This window comes from Hippichthys cyanospilos, chromosome 9 (assembly GCF_059441005.1).
Source record: "Hippichthys cyanospilos isolate Australia breed blue-spotted pipefish chromosome 9, RoL_Hcya_1.0, whole genome shotgun sequence".
NCBI lineage: Eukaryota > Metazoa > Chordata > Actinopteri > Syngnathiformes > Syngnathidae > Hippichthys > Hippichthys cyanospilos.
Window position 1 is genome coordinate 15351854 of NC_142377.1, and position 16306 is coordinate 15368159.

The window sequence follows — 16306 nt, forward strand, 5'->3', positions numbered from 1 at the left end:
CTGCCTCTGTGATTTACTCTAAAGAGGACTAATAGAGTTTGTGTAGTTATGGGTGACAAATTCAGTTCTGCTTAGCGATTTCACTGTGATGTGTTAAGTCTCAGTGGGTGGTGAAAGAAAGCAAATCCCGTCAAGCCAGTGGTTGACGTGTTGCCTGTTAAGCAGAGTAGGCCTGGTCCACAACAATGGAGTATAGTGAGCTGCCCCTGAGCACACCTCGAATTGGCTTTCCTGTAAATAGTCCGCTTGCGTGTGCAAATGGGCTGGAGCTGGCGGTAATTGCATGTTCCTCACCTGCATGTGAATCACCATCATCAGCTTGCTGGAAGTGCCCATTGCTCGTTAATCACTGAGGTCAAAAGGCCTGTTTTGCCTTCCAATCAGTGAATTCATCCATAACTTCACAATTACACCGATAGCTTTCCCCTCTGCAGGTGATGCTGGATTTTGCTGCAACAAGGCTGCCGAGTCTTATTTTTTTGTCCCTTTTGCTCAGCCTGACTTAGGATGTGAAGTGGAAAATTAAAGGAGAGCCCAGGGCAACAACAGTCCTATTTATTTAAATTGCAGGAACAGGAATCCACTTTTTTTTTCCCAAAGAGGAAAATATGTATGAATAAGAAAAATGGCTTCAGTTGCCGCAAGTGAGAAAATACAGATTCATCATTTTGGCCCTGTACCTTTCTTACATTAATTCAATTTATAGCTCAGGAACTATATATCCTCCTATGGCATTTTCCCATTCCAGCAGTCTGACTTTACAGTCTTTTAGAAGAAGCGCTTTTTGTGACATACGGTACTATCTTCAGAGCCTAAGTAACAGATACTGTATAAAAGTTACCAATGATGGGTTCACAATGGTCGAGAGGGTTTGTCTTCTTCAAGTCATAGTCGGTCGAGAGATATCACATACCTATGCAGTTGCTCTGGTCATGTATTTGTCACCTTATTACGTTCTAAAAATGGGGTAAAAATAATCTAATCATGGGTTTAAAAAAAAAAAAAAAGAACCAACCTAATATATGGGTCAGTTTGACGTAACTTTACACGAAGATTTCCACAAAACAACTCCCCAAAAATTAGTCCTTATGCACAGAAACAACGATGAAAATCGGGTTGCTAAAACAACCCAGAATATTAAATCAAACTGATTCAAATATTGGGTGGTCTTCATTTTTACCCATCCCAATTTTTTTTCAAGTGTATGTTCATGCACTTGTCACCGTGACCTACATTTGATCGATTATTCAGCTAATCGGGTTGAAATCTATTTCATTTTAGGAATCGTTTTGACACTAAACTTCAGTTGGAAGTCTCAAATAACTTGAATCAAGTACTGTACTCTCTTTAGAGAATGGTGAGCCAGACAGCGAAAACAAGTATTATGAATTAATTTAAAAGTATGTTTTAATAATAAGTTTGTATGGATTTATCACTCGACTCCGCAAGCCACTCATTTGCATTTCATTCTCAATCATTCGTGTCCCTTCTAACAAACTCCAAATGGTGATTATATAATTTCCCAGCATGAACTGATATGTGTTTGTGTATTCTTAGTGAAACACTAGCACAGTTGGGCACACACAATGTTGTTGCCACTGTGCTGTAGCAGACGTTTGTGCCAGTGGTTGAAGACGCTCCAGATGTCTGTTTCATGCGGTCCTTTAAAGGCTCTGCTAACACTGCGAGCTCACTGCAAGGCACGCGTGCAGAATTTATAGACTCAGTGTGAGCGAAAAAGCATATTGAGCTCATTTTGTGCTCTGCCTCGATTCCTATCCTTGCCCTTCCATCTCAATTCACTTCTTTATAGTGTTGAAATAATGCTGTGTATGATGATGAAAATGGGAAGATAAATATAATTGGATTGCTGTGTTTATTGAATTACAGTATAGTGCGTACGGTACTTACACTATGCTCTTGTTTCTGGGTCAAGTGGGTATAAAAATGCACTTCTGACACCCCTTTTCTTGGGGGAATTTAATCTGCGATAACCTTGAGGCCGTTTATGTTAATTGCATGTCAGTGTGGTACATGTCAGATTTTATTAAAGGCGATAAATATAGTGTTTTTTTTTTTCCAAAGTGCCCTTGAAATGTTGCCGTGTGACATGATTGCCAAGACTTCTTTTTTTTTTTTTTTTACCATTTTCAGATAAAAAAAAAAAGTCCTTATTCATAAGACGCTAGAGGATTTTTTACTATTGTGAGGCATGTGATGTTTGAGCCTAATCACAGCTCACTGTTTTTCTGAGTTTGGCACATGAGATTGGTCGTTTACAGAGCTCTAAGCAACTGTGATGTAATTTTCAGTCGACAACAATCGGCAAAATGTGCAGACTCGGTGATGGATAAAAGCCGAGTGGATTTTGCTTTGATTTTAGACTCGTGAGGCCGCATGGAACATACAGTACGCTTTATAAATAGTAGACAGTTTATCAGCGCTGTCGATATGTTGCATTTTGATCCCTATCTTCATCAGCCATTTTTGATGATCTGATGGCCAATAAATATCAAGTTGAAACTGTGATGACTTCCGGGAACAATTTGTTTGAATGCTTAGTTAACTTTATGAGCCATTGGTTACACTTTGTACCATAGAGTATTTGTTTTCAATTGAAATAGTCAGTGAAAATGTAACATTTCAGTTGTCCTTATTGAGGAGCTATTTACTTGTTTATGTTTGTATTTAACTTTTTAAGATATGCTAATGTCCATGGCACTAAAAGAGTTAAGAACCACTGCTCTAATTGTAACATTTTTTTGGGTTGATTTCCCCTTTAAGACTACGAAAAAAATTGTCTTTGATCTTTGAAGCCAGATTTGGTTAAGACTGAATTCCGCAACTGACTCATCCGAGAGCCTCCCATGGGCTTTTACAGTAGGCCACCCTGTTCTTGCTCCACTTTCCAACATGTCTTTCCTTCTTGTCTGTTAAATGTGACAAGCTGGCCTTCTTTCCAAGTAGATCTCTGACAGAGCTGCGAGCCATAGTAATGAGACACTTCGGTATGCGGCCATCCATCTTCTTTAGTCCGATCAAAATCCAATTCCCTCGTCTCGTGCGAGCATCTCCGGTAACGTCCATCCATCTTTTGCCACCCGTGCATTGGGGCCGTCTGGCCAGGTGCTTCTAGCGTGTCATTTGTTAGAGTTTGATCTCCTCAACCCACTTTTGTCCGCTCTCTTTAAACGGGCCGGCGCAAGCTGGCCTCGTGTTCAAGGCTAACGAAATCACAGTGGCGGGGAAGGAATAATGTTCGACTTTTTGCCGCCGGCGGCTGATCTAACTTAATAAACGCAATGTAAAATTGAGAATTACTGCCATAGCCAGGTTGTTGACAGTACCGTCGGCCATATTCCAGACGGCGGTAATTGCATCATTGTTAATGCTGTGGCTCTCAATGGGCCATTATTGAATGTGACTTCCTCAGCTTTGTGCATAATTCTCCCACTGGAGGCCTCCAAATGGTCTCCTGAGAGTCCTCCTGCTAGCTTAATAACTGCTACAAGTTTGCATGAGTAAAAACGTTGGTTAATGTAGGGGCGGAGCTACGGGCTGCCCATGGCGGCATACCGCTTGTCATTCTCTGGCCACACTCAAATTAAGGGTAAAAATCGCTATCAGTGATTTCTTTCAGCCATTTTCACAAGGATGCATTTTCTTAGACCCCTTGATATATAGTCAAGTGTCATTTTTAAAACTAATGTTTTATTTAAAAAAAAAAAAAAAAGGAAAAGCGATTAGTGATGGGCACAATTCATGTCATACTTCAAGTGTTTGGGGGAGGCTTGAAATATTGTCTTCTAATATATTGTAGGATATATATATATATATATATATATATATATATATATATATATATATATATATATATTATATATATATTTATTTTCAATATCTTTATTCTCTTTAGAACACAATAAAATATAGATTGGCTAGCACACATGTCATGCAATGCACCTGTGATATTTTGACACGCGCTAACACGTCTATCAACTCTAGCCTGGAGCCACTCGCTTCGACGAGTGACGAAGTTCTCCAGCAGCTCATCCTCTTCACCTCTGCTCCTTTTTCTCCAGCAAATTGCTCTTGTTCACACCCCTGGACCCCTGTCTCTTAAGACAGTGCATGACGTTTTTGAATTGTTTTTTTATTTATTTTTGCGTTTGACCCACATTTAAAAGACCCACACATAACTGTAAAATATTTTGAGATGTCTTGCCCTCAAAGAAGAGAAAAAGAAAGGGGCGTTGGAATGAACGGCTCTTTGTAAAGACTTCCATTGTTCACATTGAAGAGCCATTCAAAAGCCTCGGTTTGATTGTGAACGTCACATCACTAATCTGTTGATTTTGTTCTACGTATATTTCACCTGTCACATTCACTGTTGTTTCATTTCAATGACATTGTCAGTCACTGATTGCTGAGGAAAGGTAAATTAGCTCCGCAGCTCTGGCGTGCTGAATTGTGAAAGAGAGATGTTAATAGTCAAAAACTCTCTGTTTGAAACATGTGCCTGAAGCCGTTGTATCGACTTTTTTTTTTCGTGCACAAGAATAAACTTCCATTTTCCGACACCGGATACACGGCTAGCAATACCCTGAAAACACACCCACACTCACTTTTATTATTTCATCTAAAGTGATCATCTTTCAGCTAAACGCTCAGATATTTCACTTGTGGACCGCAGGCTTATTTGACCACATTGCCGTTCTGCAACCTTGTAAGGGGGCAGAATGAGCAAATCATTCCGACATGAACTCATCTTGTTGGGCTCGGCTGGCAGCTGTAACCTGTTGTTACTCAGCTCATCGCTGACAGCGTTATATAACAAAACAATGTTGGCCCAATGCCATATAGCATCCACACCGACATGTGGGCAGCCAACCATTAGCTACAGTATACTTTGCAACATATAGGAATCCAACTGTTGGAGATAATCCTTTCATTTAGTCATTTTCAGCTGCAAACATGTAATATTTTCTTTCTAACTAAACTTTCTCAGTTAAAATCGATGACATGATAATTGACATGATAATTTTTCAAAATAATCAAATTTGTTAATATAAGTCCATGGTTCTTGGTCTGTGTGCAAAGAATATTAAGGCCAGGCTGAAACGTGCAAAGAAAATTACAGCTGATGCGCAAAAATGTATGAACTGAAGAGAGAAATATTCATCTGTACTGAAGTGACAAAAAAAGCCAAAGCTTGTCGAGAGAAACGATATGCTCATGATCCTAAACACAAGCTCATCTGTGGAGCCCAGTGGAGGTAATCATGGCTTGCCGTCTTTGGAGACAGGCTCATTAATCTTCACTGATGTAACACATGGAGGCAGCGGCAAATTACACATATTACATAAGGGTTGAATGATTTTGAAGGCTTCTGTGTGTGTACACTATATATATGAACATATAAATATAGTAAAGGTTAAAATGCATATTTTAATTAGTTGGATTAAAAATTAATCAAGTTAGTATAGTTTTCCAAATATGAGCACATTTCACATTCCCAGGTGGCAATACAGCAGTTTTCCATTTGCCGGAGCTTTTAGGTGAGCTTTTATTGCTATTATTTTCATCTCGTAACCTCTAGCTCCATACTGTCATATAATCCTTTTAGCAGTTCATTCACACTGGCAACACACACCAATTTAGAAGCAGTCTAACAAAATTGTCACATGGTAATTGAGTTTATCACATTGTTCACAGATATCTCACATTCTTGTTTCCCACATGCGTTTATAATATGCATATCGAGTAGTCTTCACATTTGATTTTTACTGTCATAACCTGAGAGTGACACCTGTGAATGAAAGGTGTTGTCTACCTGCTCCAATGCTAGCTGTGTCAGTGAATGAGCTTCATGACTGTCCGTCCATGCATGAACGCCATGCTTGGTGCGTGCATGTGTGTGTGTGCTTTTCTCATGAGCCAGTTCCTGCAGAGCAAGCGTGCTGTGTTCTCTGTCAGCCTGTATTTTAGCAGCAGTCTCTATTTACACCTTCTGCCACTTGGCTGTCCACATCTGAGAGATTCTCCTTAGCAGTTGAAGGCACCGTAATGCAAAATGTATGCATAGTGAGTGTACCTTGAATTAAAATTTGATGTAGTAACATTAAGACACAAATGCATGGAATCAATGCACGCGGCACCGCGTACAATATATAACACAGCTGACGCATTTATTGATTGGACTAAGTGCAGGAAAGTAAATGTGACAGGGGACCGATGTGGCAAGACTAATTTATCCTCATTATTTCTTGAACCGATTTAAATAAACGAATAGACTCCAAGATGCAAACAACACAACACAAATCTCATGCAATGACCTATTTCCTTCAGAGGCACTAAATGTAAAAGCAACTTCATCGATTAGCTCGATTAGCTGGAGGCTTGGGAAAACTTAAGTACCAGTGCTAGATTTTTGGAGGCGTGTTTTTCAATGTGAATGCTAGTGTGTTTGTTTTAAGTACTAGCTTAAAGGGACCCTAACGTGAAAAAGTCAACATTTTGGAGCATTTAACAATGTTCCAATGTTGATTCCTCACCCTAAACACTCCCAAAGTATTGTTTTCCTTCGTTGATTCATTTCGACGACAGGAGCGAGACAGAAATTTGCAACTCCCTGCTCCGCCTGTGCAAGCGAAAATAGACGCTGACCTTATCCACGTCTTTTAGTTTTGTTTTTGTTCCGAAGCTGAGGAGACGGGATTTTGCACCGAGTCGGCCAAGTAAACAGCAACATTTCATTTATTACCTATAACGGTTTACTGTAGAAAATGCTGAAGTGGCCAAAATGTGTGTTTGGGAGCACACAGTCATATAGTCAACGTTAAAAGTAAACAATTCACAGGCCAGCGACAGATTTATCGTCTTTGCCTATTTTACAGAGTAAAATGTATTTATATTTTTACATACGTTTGATATGGTAGAGCAATGGAGTGCCTATGTAATGGCAGGCCCTTAATGAGTTAACTGTACCATCAGGCGTCTAATGGAAGTGCTTCAATTATTCTGCCTGTCAATGTATGTCGCTGGCAAAGACAAACGAACAAAGACACAGACAATCAAAGCACTATGTATATGGCACATAGTCAAAAACACATTTCCTTTAAGGGGATGACTCACACTGACTGAATGGGGCATGGCAGACTTTCAGTACATGAGGTGCCCTGGTGATCGTCTAACAATTACCGGGATGGTGACAGTCCGTGAATGAATTCAACTGGCAACCTCATCATTGTCAGATGTTGCTTAAGTGTTTACAAAACAATGTATGTATTATCTACTGCACATATGATTAATACGTTGAGAAATTTTAGAATTGCATTATCTCACCAAAAATTGCTAGGTTTCAACTTTCTTTTCTGTGTCCTTAATAGGACTCTTAACCAGCAGGTTTTTATTGGTTAGGTTAGATATTAACAAGGTTTCTTCAAATATTAGCAAATCAAATGTATTACTTTTTCATGCAGTGACAGAAACAATACAAATTATTTTTCAAAATAACAGCAAATGAACTGGAACATGAATGAACTCATTCCTTGATTGTGTTTTATTGATCCTTTGCAAAGTCGTGTGTGTCTTTTTTTTTTTTTTTCAAGACAATCATTATTCATTTTCTGGCAGAGGTTTTCAGAAATAAAATAGATGATGTTACATAACCTAGCCTGGTGATACTCCCAAAATGTTGTTCCCAAGTTCAATTAAGTTTAATGCCCTATCTGTTTATGTTTATGCCTGAGCTGCTTGCTAGCTAACCTCCCACTGATAAGCTGGCTACAGTTTATGATTGCCATTTGTGCCGTGACAATGTTGTAACCATTGAACCAAAATGTTTTAGTCTTTTACATACTGTAGAAAAAGGATTTTACCACTCTATGCACTTTGCCACATTGTCATATTTGTCTTTTATTTGATTGTTAATTGGTCACTTCCTGGTGCATCAAGGAAGTCAAACTAACAGTCCAATTTTGATTCATACACAGACACGCCTACACATGTACTCGCATCCCATTTTTGCAGGGAAGCTACAATTACTCCAGCTGCTAGAGTTTTCGTCAAGCGACTGAATCATGAGACGTGATCCTAACTTGGTGAGAATTTTTGGAACGAGCATGCGATTCCTCTGAAAACGTTGTTACGCTGCCTCAATCGGGAGATTTCGCACTCGAGTCGTCACCCATCTGCTCGTTGTACACCACAAACTGCTTGAAAGGAAAAATTATCGTCTTCATCTTGATGAGCTACTCAGCTTTTTTCTTTTCACTTTGCGAAAGCAGAGGGGGCTTTTATATAGATGTATGCAATTTAATAATATGACCTGGGCGTTGTGACCTTCTTGGTCTGGGAGTAATTGGATTCCATAATTAAATACTGACTACAAGGGAATTGTTTTTCTGTTAGCTTACTACTGTCCTATATATTTTGTTCCTTTTTTGTATGATATGTATTAAGGCCCGGAATTGTACCCAAATCAGTAATTCCTGTTTGTTTACTAATTAACCATCAAATCCCGAAGCTATTTGGATTAGGCCAACAACTAAAACATTCAATTTGATCATAATGGTCAATTTTTTGAAAAATGAAATGAAATTCTTTGAAAAATCTGCTTCATGCTAGCAAAGCTTGAGGCCAACACAAGACAAAGGACGCTGCATCAAAGATGGCCGTCATTAAGTGATTGCTTAACAGTTAAGTACAGTATAATGCTCATTAGCCTGCTAACCATTCCCAACCGTTCGTTTCCAATTCGCAACTCAATTTCAGTGTGCACTGATTCATTACATGCTCTATTATTCATTGATGTGTCATACTGAGGGGTTAATGTTTTAGTTACTTATTAAATTATAAATACCACTCAGTATGGCGCAGTAGAGCAACACAGTCGACCAGCAGTGAGAACTTCCTGTGTGAAGGTTGTATGTTTTCCTTCTACTTTCTTACTCCAGCTTCTCCTGGTGCAGGTTGCACACGTCGATATGGGTTACTGAGTGTTCAGTCTTGGGTTTTGTTTGTTATTGTGGAGATCCCTGAAGGCACCATGTGGATGTCCAGGTGAGAGAGTGGATGCCGATTGGAGGACAAGAGTGTAAACGTCAGTCATCGTGTATCATATTCATATTTATTCCAATGAACATATCAAGCTCGTTTTTATTTTCTGTTTATCACGACTCAACACATTATAGTTGCATTCAATTTTAGGGTGGGCACTAATGAGTCATCGATGCATCAAACGTTTTGGGGAAGGCGGATGCCGTGTCAAATATCTCTGAGGTGGCTGTTAAAAAATAGATCTAGGATAGGATATAATTGACTTTCGCTTTCATGCAATGTGGTTAGGGCAAAAAAAAAAACATTAAAAAGTTGCTCATCCTGGCCCGTGAAAGGAGCTTTCGTCCCAATCAGCAGATCCTTCCTGTCTGATGCATATTTCTCATTTCTAATTTATTTCACTATGGCCCAAGCAACCTGTGAAGTGCAGTGTGATGTTAGTCTCCTGCAGCAGGGTGCAATGAAGCAAGGGTTGCTCCTTGAAGCTAACTTCAGCTTCGGCATTCTCCCAAAGTCCCTGAAGTGTCTTTCATATGTCTTCTTCTGTACTATATGCATAAGTGTAATTTGCAGTTCTACAGGCAAGGAACCCTATTGGTCCCACTCAATAGGCCAAAAAAAGAAATATTTCAATTAACCATTGACTTTTTTTCTGAATGTAGATTCTAAAGCTGTTTTGGGGATGACCTTTAGCACTGTTAACACAGCTAAGAGGTGTAGATACAGTATGGGTTTGTTTCTTGACATTTAGTTTTTAAAGGTCACAGCACTCTCAAAAATCAAAGTAAAACACAGCGAGGGGAAAGATGTTTGCCCAACATTTACAATTGGCCGCGATGTGGCCAAGTAAAATGAAACTAATTGATATCCACTGTTAAGACCAAAGTTGAGAGGCCATCACAAAAAGAAGTCTGAAAAAGTTTTCTATTGATCAGGAGAAAAAATGAAAACAGCCTGTGTTCATTTTGCATTCCATTCATCTGTTTGTATACTAAGCACATCTGTGAAAGGGATACTAAATTTAGTTCGCAACTTTCAGCAGTAAAAAGTTAATATTTTGTCGGATTACGTCTCAGTCTGGGGCCACTTTCTGGATTTGGTCAGTAAATTATCTTTCATGTCATTTTAATACATCTGATGAATTCACTATTGAGGTTTTTGTTATTTACAGGTTATTCTAATGTCCCATTCGAGTTATGAATGAGAGCGCTTTTTATGAAATTTGTGTTACTGCTACATTTTGAAGACCATCGAAATACAGGGTATGTTTTCTACTGAGTAGGTAAAAAAAAGTTAAGGCGGATTTGAATTTGTCTTTTGCCCGGAATCCAATGTACGCCCACCATATGTACCGTAGGAAAATGAGATCAATAATCAGATCCATTTCTATGCGCTCTCAGATTTCATTGCATAAACCCAATCTTGTTCCAGAGACTTAACCCATCCGTGTGCATAGTGGCGTTATCATACCGGACACGTTTGTGAGGGTGTTTGCTGAGGTGCGGGGGTGATGGGAATCCACATTCAACATTGTCATAGCGTCTCAAACGCTTGCAGGTGTTATAAAAGCCAGAATATGGATGAGTGGGAGCCTGCTGCGTTTGAGACGCGCTATTGAGAACAGAGGAGGAAAGTAGGCCAAACAAGTGTAAGAAGCAGACTTTTCCTTGCCCGAACCCGAGCACGACTTGGCCTGAAGCCACTTGAGCCCACCATCTGATTATTTCAACACAGTTGCGTGAAAATGCTTTTACCTCACGTGAGTGTGGAAAGCGTGACAACGGGTTGATGAAGTCATGTTTTCTCTTTCAGGAACCCGCCACACGTTCACTTCAAGGCCTCACAGAAATGAGCTGCCAATGTAAGTTTTTCACTTGACTTTAACCACTCATGCTCTTTTGTTTTTTTTTGTTTAAATGAAGCTCAAACATGAAGGAACAATGCTGGAACATCTTCACCTTCAACCGAACGTTGGATTCCAGCAGCTAATTACAATTCCTTGCAAACACACTGACAGGACTTCAAAGAGAACCCGCTGGATTCACATTTCAAATATAACCTTCCTTTCAGATTCCTGTTTTCGAAATATTTCATCCGTAGCACAAGGAGGGCTTGAGGCGATGTCAATATAGACCAAGATGTGAGACTTGTCAGTAAGTTTTATATAGGCTACCGTTTCTCGACTTTCAAAATGTTTTGATTGGCTGTCTGATGAAATCTAAAATTGTATATTGGCACCATTTTCAGAAAATCGGGACCTTCCCTCCTGAGACACAGCCTATTCACTTGTGTCCACTGTGGTGGAAATTTTTGGTTTTTATTTCTATATTTTGACACATTCAAGCTACCCTACTAAGTCCTAGTGTGCTCAGGAGAGGACATCCTAACCTTTCAAGTGATGTCTCATGTGTATAAAGGAGTTCAACTAACTTTGCTGTCTTGCTGAGATGAAATGGACTCAACAGTGGACACAAATGAATAAGCGGGCTCTCAAGAGGTTATGAGTACTAGCAGTCAAAGTTTTTTTTTTTCTGTTGTTTAGATTACCAGGTGTTCTTGATGTGCAAATGCCTTTGAATCCATGGCACAATGGAACATCTTTCATGTGTCTTCAGATTGAGGAATGTTTTTTGCATCTCCCACTTTGAAATAATGACACCAGTTCTCAACACTTTCATTCCAAGCCTTTTGATGACGGTTTCAAACCAATTCCATCCTTCCGCAGGTCCACAATCTTGTCCTTGACATCTTTTGACAGCTCTTTAGTCTTGCCCATGGCGGTATAGAGATTGGACAGTAAGAAATTGATTTTGAGTAGGGAAGTGCTTTGTACACATGACAAGTTGAGATCAGGTGTATTATAATTGGTTGGCTGTGCACAATGTTCCATTCTGTGGTTGCCAGAATTTGTTCTATGTTTTGGGCATCAAAAATGTATTTCCCTCAATATATTTTGATGGTTTTGTGGACTACTAAGCTTGCATTCACAGAAACTCAACTCAAATTTTGTAAAGCAGCACTAAGAAACATCTGATGAAACATTGTCATACAATTGGTTGAATAGTACTTTTGTCACGGCGAAAGGGGTCTGCATCAATTTTACTGGCACTAAGCAAATTCGAGAGGGGTGGCAGGCACCCTGCCACACAAAAAATGTACAAATGCTGACTGCTTTATCAGCAGCAACATTGGTTAAGAAGACAGCAGTCGATTCAAACATCAATGCGTGATTATTGCTGTGATGGCTAAAGCTGCAAAAACAACCAAATAAATGAAAAGCTGCCTGAGGAGAGAAAAAAAAAAGAAAACAAGAGTCTACCTGTATAATAGGAGAGTCAAGGATCATCATTGATGAAAGATGGATGAGGAGGGATGTTTCTACTCTAGTTCTGTTCCTGGGAGACTAATATGTAGCTGTTGATGCTCAAATCAAAATGATAATGCTAGTGTTTGCTATCGTAGCAATAAATGGCCATCAGTTTAATCGTTTGCAGTTTCACACCGGCATGACCAGTCATGCAACAACCTCAAAAGTATGATATTCTTCAACACAATTAATTAGATTTATTTCCTCGTCGCTATTCATCCATCACACAGCCACTAAAAACAGAATTGTCATTCAATCCAAATGCGAGTGACCGAGAGAACAGGTTTTTTTGACACTATGTGTTAGTCCTCATGGGAAATGTAGTCTTCCATCAGGAAAAAACCCCACCACTTTTGTCCATATGGTGCTGCCATAATCAGCAGAAACTGAAAGTTCTTCAGTTTTGCTATAATAGCATTATTTAATAAAAACAACTATTACTGCATACACTATGCTGCAGACAAAAAAAAATGCCGAGGAAAGGTAGACAAGACAATTTTAAGTATTTAAAAACAAAAGAATCTTAAAATGAATTCTCAAATGTGCAGACGGCTACTGAAGAGAGACCAGCGAGTGAGTTTTGTGCTCCCACTTACATGCTCCGATTTGTAACTGCACAGCGGTATTTTGGACCAACTGGAGACTCTTGAGGATGGATGACTCAAGAGATGGATGACTCCAAAAAAGAAACGCAGCCGAGATTGCAGGATGTTAATTTCTTCATAAGTAAAAAGAAAATCATGAATAAACCAACAGATCATCCATCCATTTAAATAATAATAACGTAATAATGATGCCACACTTGCAAAGACATGGTCAAACTTCAGTATTTCTGCACTATTTTGTGTCGTCACTCTTTTCCTCCATCTTATTTTTCCAGCTTTGAAGCTGTTAGGGCCACCAGAATATTTAAATATCAGTGAGGACAAGTTGTACAAACCCATCCATGAATAAAATGCAACCCTCTCAAGAAGTCTTCCGCACTCTGTCGCTCGTCTTAAAGCTGAATCAATAGCGCTACTTGGCTTATACTTTAGGGATTACGGGCCGTTAAATATCCACAATGTAGATAAATAAATCCTTTAATGTCAAGTCACGGTCATTCATTCTTCCGTGCTCATTCTTCCTGAGCCACACACGAGATTCTGTCCTTGTTGTGCCTTTGGGGATAGGGGGGTGGGGGGGGGGTACATTTGCATTGAAATACTCTAACAGCTTCATACAAACACATGTGTACACTGGAGACCCTTTCACGTGTGTATTGATTTACAGTTTCCTGTTGAAATGGGGGTCCTGCTGGCTGTGTAGCTGTGTTTAGCTGATAACAAAATGCTCCAATCACGGAGCTTCTCTTCATCCCCCCAGTAAGGCCCCTGGGTCGAGTCACCCGCGATGGTGGATGAGAGAGCGGAAGTGGAATCACACTCATAATAGGCTCTGCTGGAGGTGCGAGAAATGGATCCAAAGGTCCCATTTGACACTGGCTTTTGTCTCCACGCTGCGTAATTAATCTGATGATCAATGAATCACACGACGATCGCTGTGGAAAATTCAGGCTTCACAATGTAGGTGTGACAGGCAACATTTGCCGGGGGATGATCAGATCAGCGCAAGGCACAACGTGCAGCAACTCTGTGATCAAAATGGAGCTCTCTCTGCATGAGACTGCAGTGATGTTGTCAGCCTGAAGATACTCCCCCATAACTGAGGGTTGAAACTTTTTATCTGCTGAGACCCAGCCTATTCATTTGAACTCCATTATTGAGTCCATTTTGTGTCGGCAAGACAGCAAAGTTACTTACATCACACCTAAAAACCCCGGACATATTTGGAAAGGGAAGGATGTCCTCAACCAGGATTTAGTAGGCTAGCTTGAATGAGTCAAAAGATAGACACCAAAAAAAATAATGTCCGCTACTGTGGAATGTAATTACTGTAATGCATTACTTTTTGCTGAAACGCGGTAGTATAAATCTTACACACAAAAAATTATAATATTGTACTCATTACAATCGAGAATAACGCAATTCATTACAATGCAATTTTTTGCCTAAAAGTGGTATTTTTCTTCCTCAAATTCACAAAACACTGCGAGAGAAGTTCGAGGCTACAGCAGATGAATGCGGCAGCAGCAGACTACAGGTTGAATATGAACAATACGTACACAAGATGGACATACGCGCATTACTTTCAGTTCGTCACAGATAGAGACAAGAAGAATATAATTGTTAGGTGCACCTAAAGAGCTGTCCACTTTGCGAAATAGCACCAGTAATTTGACAAATCATTAGAGCAATGGCATAATAACGTGAAATGAACAAAAGAAAACATGCGGAGGATTGCGCTGAGCCATTTCAAAACCTTGTCAACAAGATACCTCGTGCAACTAGCAATAATGACAAGGTAAGCTAACGCTAATATTCACTGTACAATTGCTATTAATAATAGTCTATAAACAGTTCTGGTGAATGTGTATCAAGATGAAGCATATAAAAACTCAAGTTAAACAGTAAACAATAACACTGATGTAGGCTAGCTGTTAACGTTAGCCCCACCAAAAGCATCTACTGTAATTTTACTGTAAAACAGCTGTCCCTAACCTAGACGCCCGAACTTGAATTTGAATATTAACATTGAAATTCTGAAATGCACTAACAGCAGTGTAATGTCAAATACAGTAATATTGTAATTGTCTGTAATTGTATTGTAATCGGCAGACATGGCCTGTTTGACATGATAGAGGAGGCTGATGAGATCAGGCGGAACTTGATCTTTGTCACTAAAGGCCAGGTAACAAAACACAAATTTAAACAGGTTAAAACTAAACACAAGATCTAAAAAAAAAAAAAAAAAGTCCCCCAAAAAATAAAGCACTTAATCTCCTCCAGAGATGCCTCCTCGAATCTATTTATATTTAGATGAGTCATGGCAGCTTTGCCAAATGTCATACCTGGGTAAGCGTACTTATTAACTTACACAACCTACGCTTTTAAAAATAGACGATGTCAAAAAACAAATGTTAAGATGAACCTTCTGACTCAGAAAGTGCATCGCTTTCTTTGATTGCGTGAAGGATGTTGGTTCCAATATGCAACACAAACTTTAGTTTAGACACAGCACTTGGAATATCATTTATACTTCCCTCCCTAATAATATGTTTTACTTCTGTTGGCCTCTTAGAATTCTGTCATGACAATACTCAAACTGATGTTTTGCAAAGAAGTCAATAAGCATTCTAGCTATAATTTGCTAATTGTTTCAATTAATTCACTCTTAATTTGAAAACAAAAATGTTTTGTTCCTGTTACGGCATCAAAAACTATTAAATTAAACATGCTGATACGTGAAGAAGCCAATTAAAAATCTCAGTTTTGGAACCACATTGGGTAGTTGGCATATTTCTTTAAAGAACTCCAGAAGGTAGGTCATGTAACGTCAGTTTTCTTTCTGGTTATTCTGTCTTAAAATTGTGTCACTAATGACAATATGCATCCATACTGAATTCACTTAAGTTTTGCAATGAATTCACAACAACACTATTGAGCTTTGAGTTGTTTAATTTTCCAATTAATTTGCTTTTCATTTGAAAAAAGAAAACACACATACTCCACGTACCTCCATTTGAGAGCTTCTGCCCTATATGGCAAAGATGGTAAATACCTAAACTGACTCTAGCAACAGAACACCCTGATCTTGCAATAGATGTTATTGTTACTTTTTACTTTTTTTAATTTCCAGCACACGGTGGTTAGCTGACATATTTCTACGATAAACTAACGTCGAATAAAACTATGATAAAAACAACCTCAGTATATTAAGCCCCTATGTGACTTTGGAGGATAAGCCTTATGAGCTGAAGGTTTATAGACCACATCTCCT

At 39.1% G+C, this 16306-nt stretch overlaps 1 protein-coding gene across 6 annotated transcripts in view; it reads left to right on the plus strand.

Moving 5' to 3' along the window:
- The window catches only part of dlgap4b (discs, large (Drosophila) homolog-associated protein 4b), an 82059-nt gene that overhangs the window by 34691 nt on the left and 31062 nt on the right, over positions 1 to 16306 (plus strand). For all 6 annotated transcript variants that reach the window (XM_088423512.1, XM_088423506.1, XM_088423509.1 and 3 more), the window contains one exon: positions 10873 to 10921. The gene's annotated coding sequence lies outside the window, so the exon portion shown is untranslated. The remainder of the gene's footprint in view (positions 1 to 10872; positions 10922 to 16306) is intronic.